The sequence below is a fragment of the Chenopodium quinoa genome, unplaced genomic scaffold, assembly GCF_001683475.1.
Source record: "Chenopodium quinoa cultivar QQ74 unplaced genomic scaffold, ASM168347v1, whole genome shotgun sequence".
Taxonomy (NCBI): domain Eukaryota; kingdom Viridiplantae; phylum Streptophyta; class Magnoliopsida; order Caryophyllales; family Amaranthaceae; genus Chenopodium; species Chenopodium quinoa.
In genome coordinates, this window is record NW_018744936.1 from 300,808 (window position 1) to 310,585 (window position 9,778).

Here is a 9,778-nt window from a genome sequence, read left to right on the forward strand (position 1 = left end):
TTCTACTTTCCGCACGCTTTCTCATCCGGAATCATACTAACTTGATCTTCGGAGGCGGAACTCCACCCAACCGGAGTTTCGTAGTTTTGCAGGTACAGAAGTCAGGCGCACATACTCCGTATTGTAACTCTCCCGAGGGACTAAAAACACCAGAAACATTTGGCGCCGTCTGTGGGGAGAGTGCTACTGAGATGGCATCTGATGCTGTACCGAATGTAGAGGGCAGCCGGCCTACGGCTCACCCTGAGGTCCATACGGACCATGAAAGTGGCAGTGGTGACGACTACAATGTCGAAACCTATATGGCCCTAGATGGGTCATTCCGCTCTAGGCGCACCCGTTCCAAAGAAAAGAAGGAACGGGGCCAAGACAAAGCTTGTCCCAACAACCCAGGCGACAAGCACCCTGGACAACCCCAGGCGGCGGTGGGTGCTGCCCCCATCACCAGAGACGAACTCATGAATCTCATGACTAGTTTCAAGGGGGAAATCAAAGATATAATCAAGAGGTCAGCTGGCTCAAGCAAGGGTCAGTCGGCAAAGAAGCCTTCTCCCTCCGGGAAGAAGCAAATCAAAGACCGGGTGCCTACTCCGCATCCCAAACCCAAGGGGACGGATGGGCCCCTGATCGACCTCTCCAAACTTCGTTTCCCTGAATCAGGGAAAAGGAAGGCCATCCGGCATACACAGCCGGATGGGTCAAAAAAGACTTTCTCTGACGCCCAGATGTTCATCTAGGAGAAGAAAAGTCAAAGCATGTCTCAGTCGGCTTCAACGTCAACCTACTCGGACAGTTTCCGAAATGCTTCAATGAAGCACTCGGAGACCCAGCAAGGGAGTCAATCGCGCGGCGTGTCCACATGTACTGGCCCTCACGTGATCCAGCAGGCTCCGTATGTGCCCCAACAGCAATACGCCCCGTATGGATCTCCCTTCATGCAGTCGGCTCCCTTCGGGGGTCAGGCGGCATACCAAGCCCAACCTATGGACATGCAGCTCCGTCTACTAAATCTTGGGGAACAGCCTTCGGCTTTCTTCTGGGAGATAACCGAGGCGGCATAGCTGGCAAAGGTTAAAAACGTGTTGGTTGGTGCCTACGACGGTACCACCAACCTAGAAGACCACCTAATGGCATACACCAACCTCATGTACCTACAGGGGTTGGATGACGCCGCCTGGTGCAGATGCTTCCCGGCTACCTTGAAGGGCATAGCCCAGCGATGGTTCGGCAACTTGTCGGCTGGGTGCATCAACAACTTCAAGACGCTTGCATATCTGTTTGCGTCCAATTTTTCCATGAATATCCCTGCTAAAAAGACTAGTATCGACCTAGGGGCAATCCAGCAGGGTGACAAGGAGGGACTTTGGTCCTATGTCAGGCGGTTCAATCTGATGAGAATTCAGATTCAGGGGCTGTTTGACGAAGTTGCATATACAAACTTCTTCAAGGGTCTGAAGGATGGGTCAACTTTCAAATTTGACCTGGTCCGCAAGAGGGTAGCAACCCTCCAAGAGCCGCTCATGGAGGCGGAGGCCTATATACAGGCAACTGAGCTCTGCGCCATCAAACATCGGTCGGAACCCAAGCGGCCCGACAGGAGAGACAGCCGGCCAACTCAGCTGGCCAAAAAAGAAGAAAAGAAAAGAAAAGAAGTCCGGGCAGCAGACCGCCCAGGTCAGCCGTTCCAGAAGAAGCAAAGGAAGTTGGAACTGTACGTCCCAAAGTACGAGTTCAAAAAAGACTGCTCCTCCATCCTCATGGAGATAAAGGACCGATTGACAATCGAAAAACCGGCTGCAATGAAAAGCTCTGTCAAGAACAGAGATAAAAGAAAGTATTGCCAGTTCCATGAGAATGTTGGCCATGACACCAATGGTTGCTATAGCCTCAGGCGGCTATTGGACCGTTTGGCTGATGAGGGGGCTCTGGGGTCCTATCTGGTGAAGTCCAGGGGCAACCCCAAACTAAGTGGGGGACAACCGTCCAAGAAACCGGCTGCTAGCTCTGAAATGGATGAAGAGCATATCTTCACTATAGCAGGCGGCTTCGCAAGCGGGGGTCTTACCATCCGGGGTGCCAAGGATAACATCCGGAAATTATCCAACCCAGAAGATGAGGGCCAGGCGTCGAAAGACACCTTCCCTGAGGTCTTCATCTCTGAGAAGGACAGGGGCATGGTGAGGCGGCCTCATGATGAACCCATTGTCATCGAATGCAAAGTTGCTAATCAACAATTTGGCCGGATCTTAATCGATACCGGGAGCTCGTCTGACCTGATCAGCTACCAGTGCTTGACAAAGCTCAAGTACAAGCCTAGCAGCATGCACAAGGCTGCCCACCCCTTAGTTGGCTTTGGGGGAGGGGTAGTGCATCTGGTGGGAAGGATTGACATACCCATCCGGCTAGGAGACAAAGGGGAAGGGCGGCACATGGTCGTCAAGTTTTTGGTGGTCGAGGAATTGACCGCCTACAACCTTATTTTGGGCCGCCCCACCCTCAACGAGTCCAAGGCTGTCATCATCCCCTCTCTTATGATGATCAATTTCAGAGGGATGACGGATCAGTGTGTGCCCTAAGCAGGGACTAGAAGACGGCTAGGGAGTGTTACCTCTCAGACGTCAGGCCGAATGTTACTGCAGCCGGTCATAACGAGGAACCCACTGACCTCGAGGACTCAGAAGCCGCGCCTGCCCCCAAGGCAGCCGACAAAAAGCGAAAGGCGGACCAATTGGCCCCCGTCGAAAAAAAAAAAATTGCAATCACTAGCCGGGGAAAGGCCGGATGACTCCCGACCTCATCCGGCTGGTGAGAGCATTGACGTCGTCCTGGACGACAGCTGTCCTGACAGAACAGTCAAGGTTGGGACGGTTGCTTTTAAAAAGTTGGCATCAGCCCGGATCTAGCCGTCCACAAGCTAGCCGTTGATCCCAAAATAAGGCCGGTTAGGAAAAAGAAGAGGGATCATGGCGAGGAGAGGTCTCAGGCGGCAGCCGCCGAGGTTAAAAAGCTCCTCGATGCTAGGTTTATTCGGCGATGCTACTATTCGAATTGGGTAGCAAATGTTGTTGTCAAAAAGCCGAATGGAACCTGGCGGATGTGTGTAGATTACACAGATCTGAACAAGGCATGTCCGAAGGATAGTTATCTGCTTCCTAAGATTGTCAGTCTGGTCGACTCTACAGCCGGTCATGCCTTGATGAGCTTCATGGACGCTTACTCAGGTTTCCATCAGATTCCCCTATGGAAGAAGGATCAGGAGAAGACGACCTTCGTCACTGATCAGGGGCTCTATTGCTACACGGTGATGCTGTTTGGGTTGAAAAATGCGCCTGCTACCTTCCAACGAATGATAAACACGATTTTCATCAATCAAATTGGAAGGAATGTAGAGGTGTATATTGATGACATGATAGTCAAATCCAACATACAGGCGGATCACCTAGCTGACCTCCGAGAAACCTTCACCACCCTCAGGCAGCACAGGGTCATGCTTAATCCCAAGAAGTGTGTCTTTGGTGTTGAGTCTGGGAAGTTTCTCGGATTTCTGATTTATTAAAGAGGCATAGAGGCTAGTCCGGAAAAGGTCTAGGCGGTGATTGACATGAAATCACCCAGAATCGTCAAGGAGGCCCAGAAATTAACCGGTTGCCTGGCGGCATTAAGAAGATTCCTCAGCCGGTCAGGTGACAAGTGCCTTTACTTCTTCCAGGCAATCAGGAAGAGGTCTAGATATTAATGGGGAAAAGAAGCTGAGGCGGCATTTTAGAGGTTAAAGCAACACTTGCATTCTTTGCCAAGGCTAGTGAGCCCCCTGCCTAAGGAGGTTCTCTACATGTACCTAGCCGTCTCAGATCACTCCCTTAGTGCTGTTCTCCTTGCTGAGAGAGACGGCAAACAGCTCCCATTGTATTTCATCAGCCATATACTCAGAAATGCTAAACTTCGGTACCCATTGATTGAAAAATATGGGCTGGCTCTTTACAAAGCAGTCAAAAAGTTGAAGCCCTACTTCCTGGCTCATCCGGTGATTGTCTATACAGATCAACCACTCAAGCGTCCAATGACTGCCATAGAGTCATCCGGCAGAATGATCAAGTGGGCTGTTGAAATTCAAAGCCTGGAGATAACTTTCGAACCTAAGCGGGCAGTGAAAGGTCAGGCGTTTGCCGACTTCATTATTGAAATGACTAGGCCGTCACAGCTGGAGAATACCGATCAGGTTTGGAAGTTATTCGTAGACGGAAGCTCTACCTTGAACAGTTGTGGTGCAGGCGTAATCTGCAAATCTCCGGAAGGGGATACCTATGAATATGCACTACGGTTCAAGTTTCAATCTTCAAACAATGAGGCTGAGTATGAAGCCCTGGTAGCCGGTATACGCATTTGTAAGGCGGAAGGGGCAAGAAAGGTTGACGCCTATTCTGATTCTCAATTGATTGTTAGCCAATTCAATGGTGACTATGAGGCCACCCATCCGGCAATGATCAAATACCTTCAGGCGGTCAAAGATGAGGCGGGGACACTTGACGAATTCCATCTAAGTCAGGTCCCCCGGTCAGAAAATAATCAGGCAGATGCTCTGTCCAAATTGGCCTTATCCGCCACTTGTGATAGGCCTAGGTCAGTCTTCTGGGAGGTCATGGAAAAAAGAAGTATTGAACATGATCACATTGGAATTCTTGACCGAAGCTCTACTTGGATGGACCCCATCCGGAATTATTTAGTAGACGACACTTTGCCGGATGCCTCTTCAGAAGCGGCTGCACTTAAAAAACGAGCTTTGAGCTTTGAAATGTACAAGGGAGAACTCTTCAGAAAGGGTTACCTCCAGCCGTTGCTGAAGTGTGTGACCCCAGAACGGGGAAAAGAGGTGCTAGAAGATCTGCATGCGGGTTTTTGTGCTTCACATATAGGCGGCAGGTCTCTAGCAAAGAGGGCCAGGCGGCAAGGTTACTTCTGGCCCACTCTCGAGGCAGACGCCATGGAATTGGTGAAGAAATGTGACAAGTGCCAGAAGTTTGGCCGACTCATACACCGTCTGGCAACAGACCTGACGGCCATCTACAGCCTGGTCCCATTTGCAAATGGACATCTTAGGTCCTTATACGCCTGCCACAGGCGGTAGAAGATATATTCTGGTGGTTGTAGACTACTTCACCAAATGGGTCGAGGCAGAGGCGGTCAAAGGCATCAAGACTAAGGATGTCTCTCTTTTATTTGGAGGAACATCATCACCCGATTTGGGGTCCCTATGTCTATGGTGTTTGACAACGGTCCTCAATTTGAAACGTCTACCCTCAAGAATTGGTTAAGAGATCAGGGGATCTCACATTGTTTTGCATCTGTTGGCCGGCCCCAAGCAAGCGGATGAGTTACCTCACGTCCTTTGGGCCATCAGAACGATTGAAAAGGGGGCAACTGGTGAAACCCCGTTTCTCATGACATATGGCACTGAAGCCGTCTTGCCTATTGAACTTTATGAGCCAACACTCCGAGTCATGCTCTATGATGAGGAGGCTAATTGGGAAGCCATGCGTCTAGCATTAGATTCACTCCTGGAGCGTAGGGGCAATGCCGCCTTACGTCATGAGATATACCGTCTGAGAATGACAAGGGCTTACAACAGAAGAGTACACAAGCGACCCCTCAAAGTGGGGGACTTTGTGCTACGAAAAATGGAGTCAACCGGTAGGGCAAATGAACAAGGAAAGCTAACCCCCAACTAGGAAGGCCCCTACCGGATTTTTGAAGAAGTAAGAGGCAACACTTACCGCCTAGAAACACCAAACAACAGAAAATTGGCTAGAACCTGGAATGTAGATAACTTGAAAAAGTACTACTTCTAAGGAGATGAAATTATTTTTTGTAAATAGAATAATACTTTATTTCAATTTTTTGTGTAAAAGTCCAATGTGCAATACACAACCGGGCACCTTCTAAGTCCCCTGTGTGATACACAGCCGGGCACCCATTTTCTCAACCAAACAAAATGCTAAGTACCCAACTTAGTCGTTTAAAATACTAAGTACCTAACTTAGACGTTTAAAGGCACAGTGCCAACACATTTTTAACCGCTTGTTCTACACATGAGTAGGCATCCGGCAACGCCAATTTGGGTGAATTCGTCGAAGAGAACATCTCCCTTTCGGGCGGTACATTGTTCTACGTGTCATATACTCAAACGTCTTTAACCGTCTAGGTTAAAGAATAACCATGGCCATTCGAATGACCTATTGAATTCAAGATACATTTGGTTCCTACTTCAAAGTAGGACAGACGGTGAATTAAATCTTGATCTGCAACCGGCGTTTGCCAAAAATCAATATAGTCGGTCGCAATTTTTGTAAAACAAGGTCAAAACCTTGTTAGGCATCAAGATACAACCGGTTATTGCCCCAATACAATACAAGCGGTTGATTAACTCTTGATCAGCAACTGGCTTTTGCCAAAAAGCACTACAGCCGGCACCCGCCTTAAAAACCAAGGTCAAACCCTTGTCGAAAAAATCGAATTTGTTAAAATCAGCAGCCGGGTATACGTGTAACCTTAGTCTGGCACAGCTAGCAGAATCAGTTGTTAAAATCCTGTTTTGAAACGGTCAAAAACTGTCTATTTATTCAACCGGATACCTGTGGACGGTTGCCTGCTTAGAGTTGAAAAACTATTAGCAAACAACCATCCAGGGGCAGACAAGACCAATGCATCCGGCGCATCTCCAGATTCAAAAGCAAAAAAGTTGAAAAAATGCAAAATAGGAAAAAATTAAAGCATTGGCAAATCAAACCGACATAGTCGGCATCCTCATAAATACATATATTAAAATTTTTCAAATTTTAGCCGGACCCCTGTCCGGAGAAAAAGTGATACAAGGTTACACGGCTCGTAGGCCGGATGAAATTCATTAAAAGCTACTGCTGCTGCTGTTCTTGTTGCTGTTGCTCGGACGGCTGGTCTTCACCGGCTGCAGGGGCACCTTGAGTTTCCAGGGTTTGGGCCTCTTCTGCCCCACCCGACACATTCTCTGTCGCCTGCTCCTCCTCCAAGCTGGCCCACTCCTCGAAAGAAGCCGGCTATGGTAGCCCGAGAACTTGAGCATCAAATACTTCTGTAGCGTATCTGTATCTTAAGTTGAAGTAAGCAAAGTCGGTATCCGAGTGGATCATGGACCATACCATCTTCATGCGCGCTTCATAGTCGCGCTCATTCTCGGCCACCAGCTGGTTTTTCTCAGCCGACAGCTGGTCCATATGCTCTTTTTTGGTTCTCACCAGCTTACCTTTCGCCTGTTTCAGCTCATTCCCCAGCCGGGTGACATCGTCCTTTAGACCAGCCCTCTCCTTATCAGCCTCCTTCAAAGTATTGATGTCTGCTTTGAGCTGATCAATTTCGAGATTGCGGTCCTCTGCAGCTTTGTTGGCCTTATCAGCAGCATCCGTAAGCTCCCGGATGAGTTCCTCTTGTTTCATCTCTCTTGCTTTAGTTTTGACTTCAAGCATTATGGAGTTGTATTGACATACATCAAGTAATTCGGCTGCCCGTTTCTGGGCATCCCTTACCTCCTCTTGCTTCTTCCGTAAGGGGTTTTTCATGGCATCAACCCTCAGAAACGCCTGCAGGGTCATCCAGAAAATAGTTAGTTTCAAGCATAAGCAAATAGTAATTTTGCACAAAAGTACCCCATCCGGTTGTTGGCAAAATAACCAGAAATTACCCCAACCAGTATTTTTACCTCAGCAAGCAAAAAGTTAATCCGGTTAAGATTGACCTGGTTGATACCCGACACTTCCTCCCTCTCAAACCGGGTTAGAGTCCTCAGCATCCTCTTGGCGTAGTTTTGCATATCCGGAAAACGAGAAGTGATATCTGCATCATGAGAGATATTGGTTATGTGTTGGGCATAGGCGGCCCCTACATTCAGCCGGTCGCCAGAGGGCTCTCCTGATTGAGAAGTATGAGACTTGACTCGAATTGGCCCAAGCGGCCGGGGGGGTCAAAAGGGAAATCCATACCTTGATTTTCAGGCTGCGGGGTGCCACCACCCCCAGCCGCATTAGAGCCAAATGCAATAGCAGGCATCCGGTTAGAAGGAACCCCAGGCTCCTTAGATCTTGCCCCAGATGGACCCGAGCTTCCACCCGGGACTTGCAGACTTTTGCCTGCAGTTGTGGGTCTCTCGGCGGCTGAGATCAGGGCGGGGCCAGTTGAGGTCCTCCGCCTTTGAGAGGCCGGTTGCGGAAGTTCCTCCCGTGGTCTCCTGACCATTTGTCTAAGGGAGCGAGGCACATTCTGGCTCCCCGTCAGCAAAAGATAAGAAATAAAAAAGTTAATATCAAAATTGTTTACAAGATAGCGGTATAGAAATCAGCCAGTATTTACCCCGCCAGGCTTGGCCGCTAGTTGGGCCCGTTTTTCCTCCAACTGCTCCTTCCTTACTTCGGCTGCAGACTTAGCCGATGTCATTTCAAGAGGAGTCATCTCGAATCCTTTTTCTGCAAGATAGAAAAGAAAAATGTGAGAAGCATTCAAACATCATACAGGCGGCACAACATGCCGGTTAAGCAGTAAACCTACGTTTGTCCCAAAAGGTGCTGAGACCGCAGGCGGAAAGAAATGCCTCGTTTTTGAGCCAATCCGGATGTGGGACCCAGAATTTAGGGACAATGATTAGTGTCCCATCATCTAAAGGCTGGGTGGTTTTCTTAAATAAGCCCGGTTCCATAATGGCATCCCAAGCCTCAGTCAGTATCCTGGGTAGGGTACATTTCTTTCCCAGCAAATCCGGTTTCTTATTATAACGGCGCATCCGATGATTAGCAGCCGTAGATGGGGAAGAGACGTAGTAGAACTTGCTCTTCCAGCTAGTCCACTTGGAGGGCTTCTCCAAGGTCATCATATACTCCGGATGCGTAGTCAGTGTGTACCCCGCATCCCAGCCACCCGGTGCCCGGCTTAAGTAGTGCATGTGGGCAAATGCCTCCCAGCTAGGCGTCACCTCCTGCATTTTGCAGGCGGCAATATACCCTAAAATGTTGACCCAGGAGTTGGGTGTAAGGTGCCAGACCCCCAAGTCATAGCCTCTTAAAATGGCTTTGATACATCTGTGTAGGGGGAACCGGAGGCCGGCTTTGAACGCCGCCTCATAGCAGCCGAAGTAGTTATCAACATGTTTAAGGTCATCTTCCTAGACGACTGATGCATCAGTCGGCGGAACACCAACCTCCTTGTCCTCCCTAACCGGGCGCTTTTCCAAAAATGCTGGGAGTGTTGCGTTTAATGTCACAACATCTCGGGCGCTCATGTGCGCCTCCATTAGATTGTTTATTAAAGGCCAGTTGTATGCCTCCTCATTATCTGGAGGGGCATCTGGTGTCATGGTAAACTCTGGTGATCCGGTCTCCTGGTCGGTTTCTTTGCCGCTTGAGCTCCGGATTCTTCCAGAATCTCATCACCAGGCGTAATCAGAACTCCTGGTTGATCAAAGGGAACATCTTCAATCAAAGTTCCGGCTGAGTCGTCTGACTTGTACTTGGGGCAAAAACCGTTTTCCTTGTCTGAGCCATTCTGTCCTGCACAAGAACAGAGACGGTCGAATTCGCAGAAAAGTAAGGGTGTTCCATACACCCCCAGACAGCATCCCCAGTCCTAGATTCAGGCGTATTCGGTGACCGGTTGACAACTGCCCTAGGCCGTGCCGTGTGTGTATTGAGAGAGTCCATTATTCTCTAACCTATATAACCGGTAAACTCAAGAGGTTACAAGGGGGCAAAGGCGACACCTT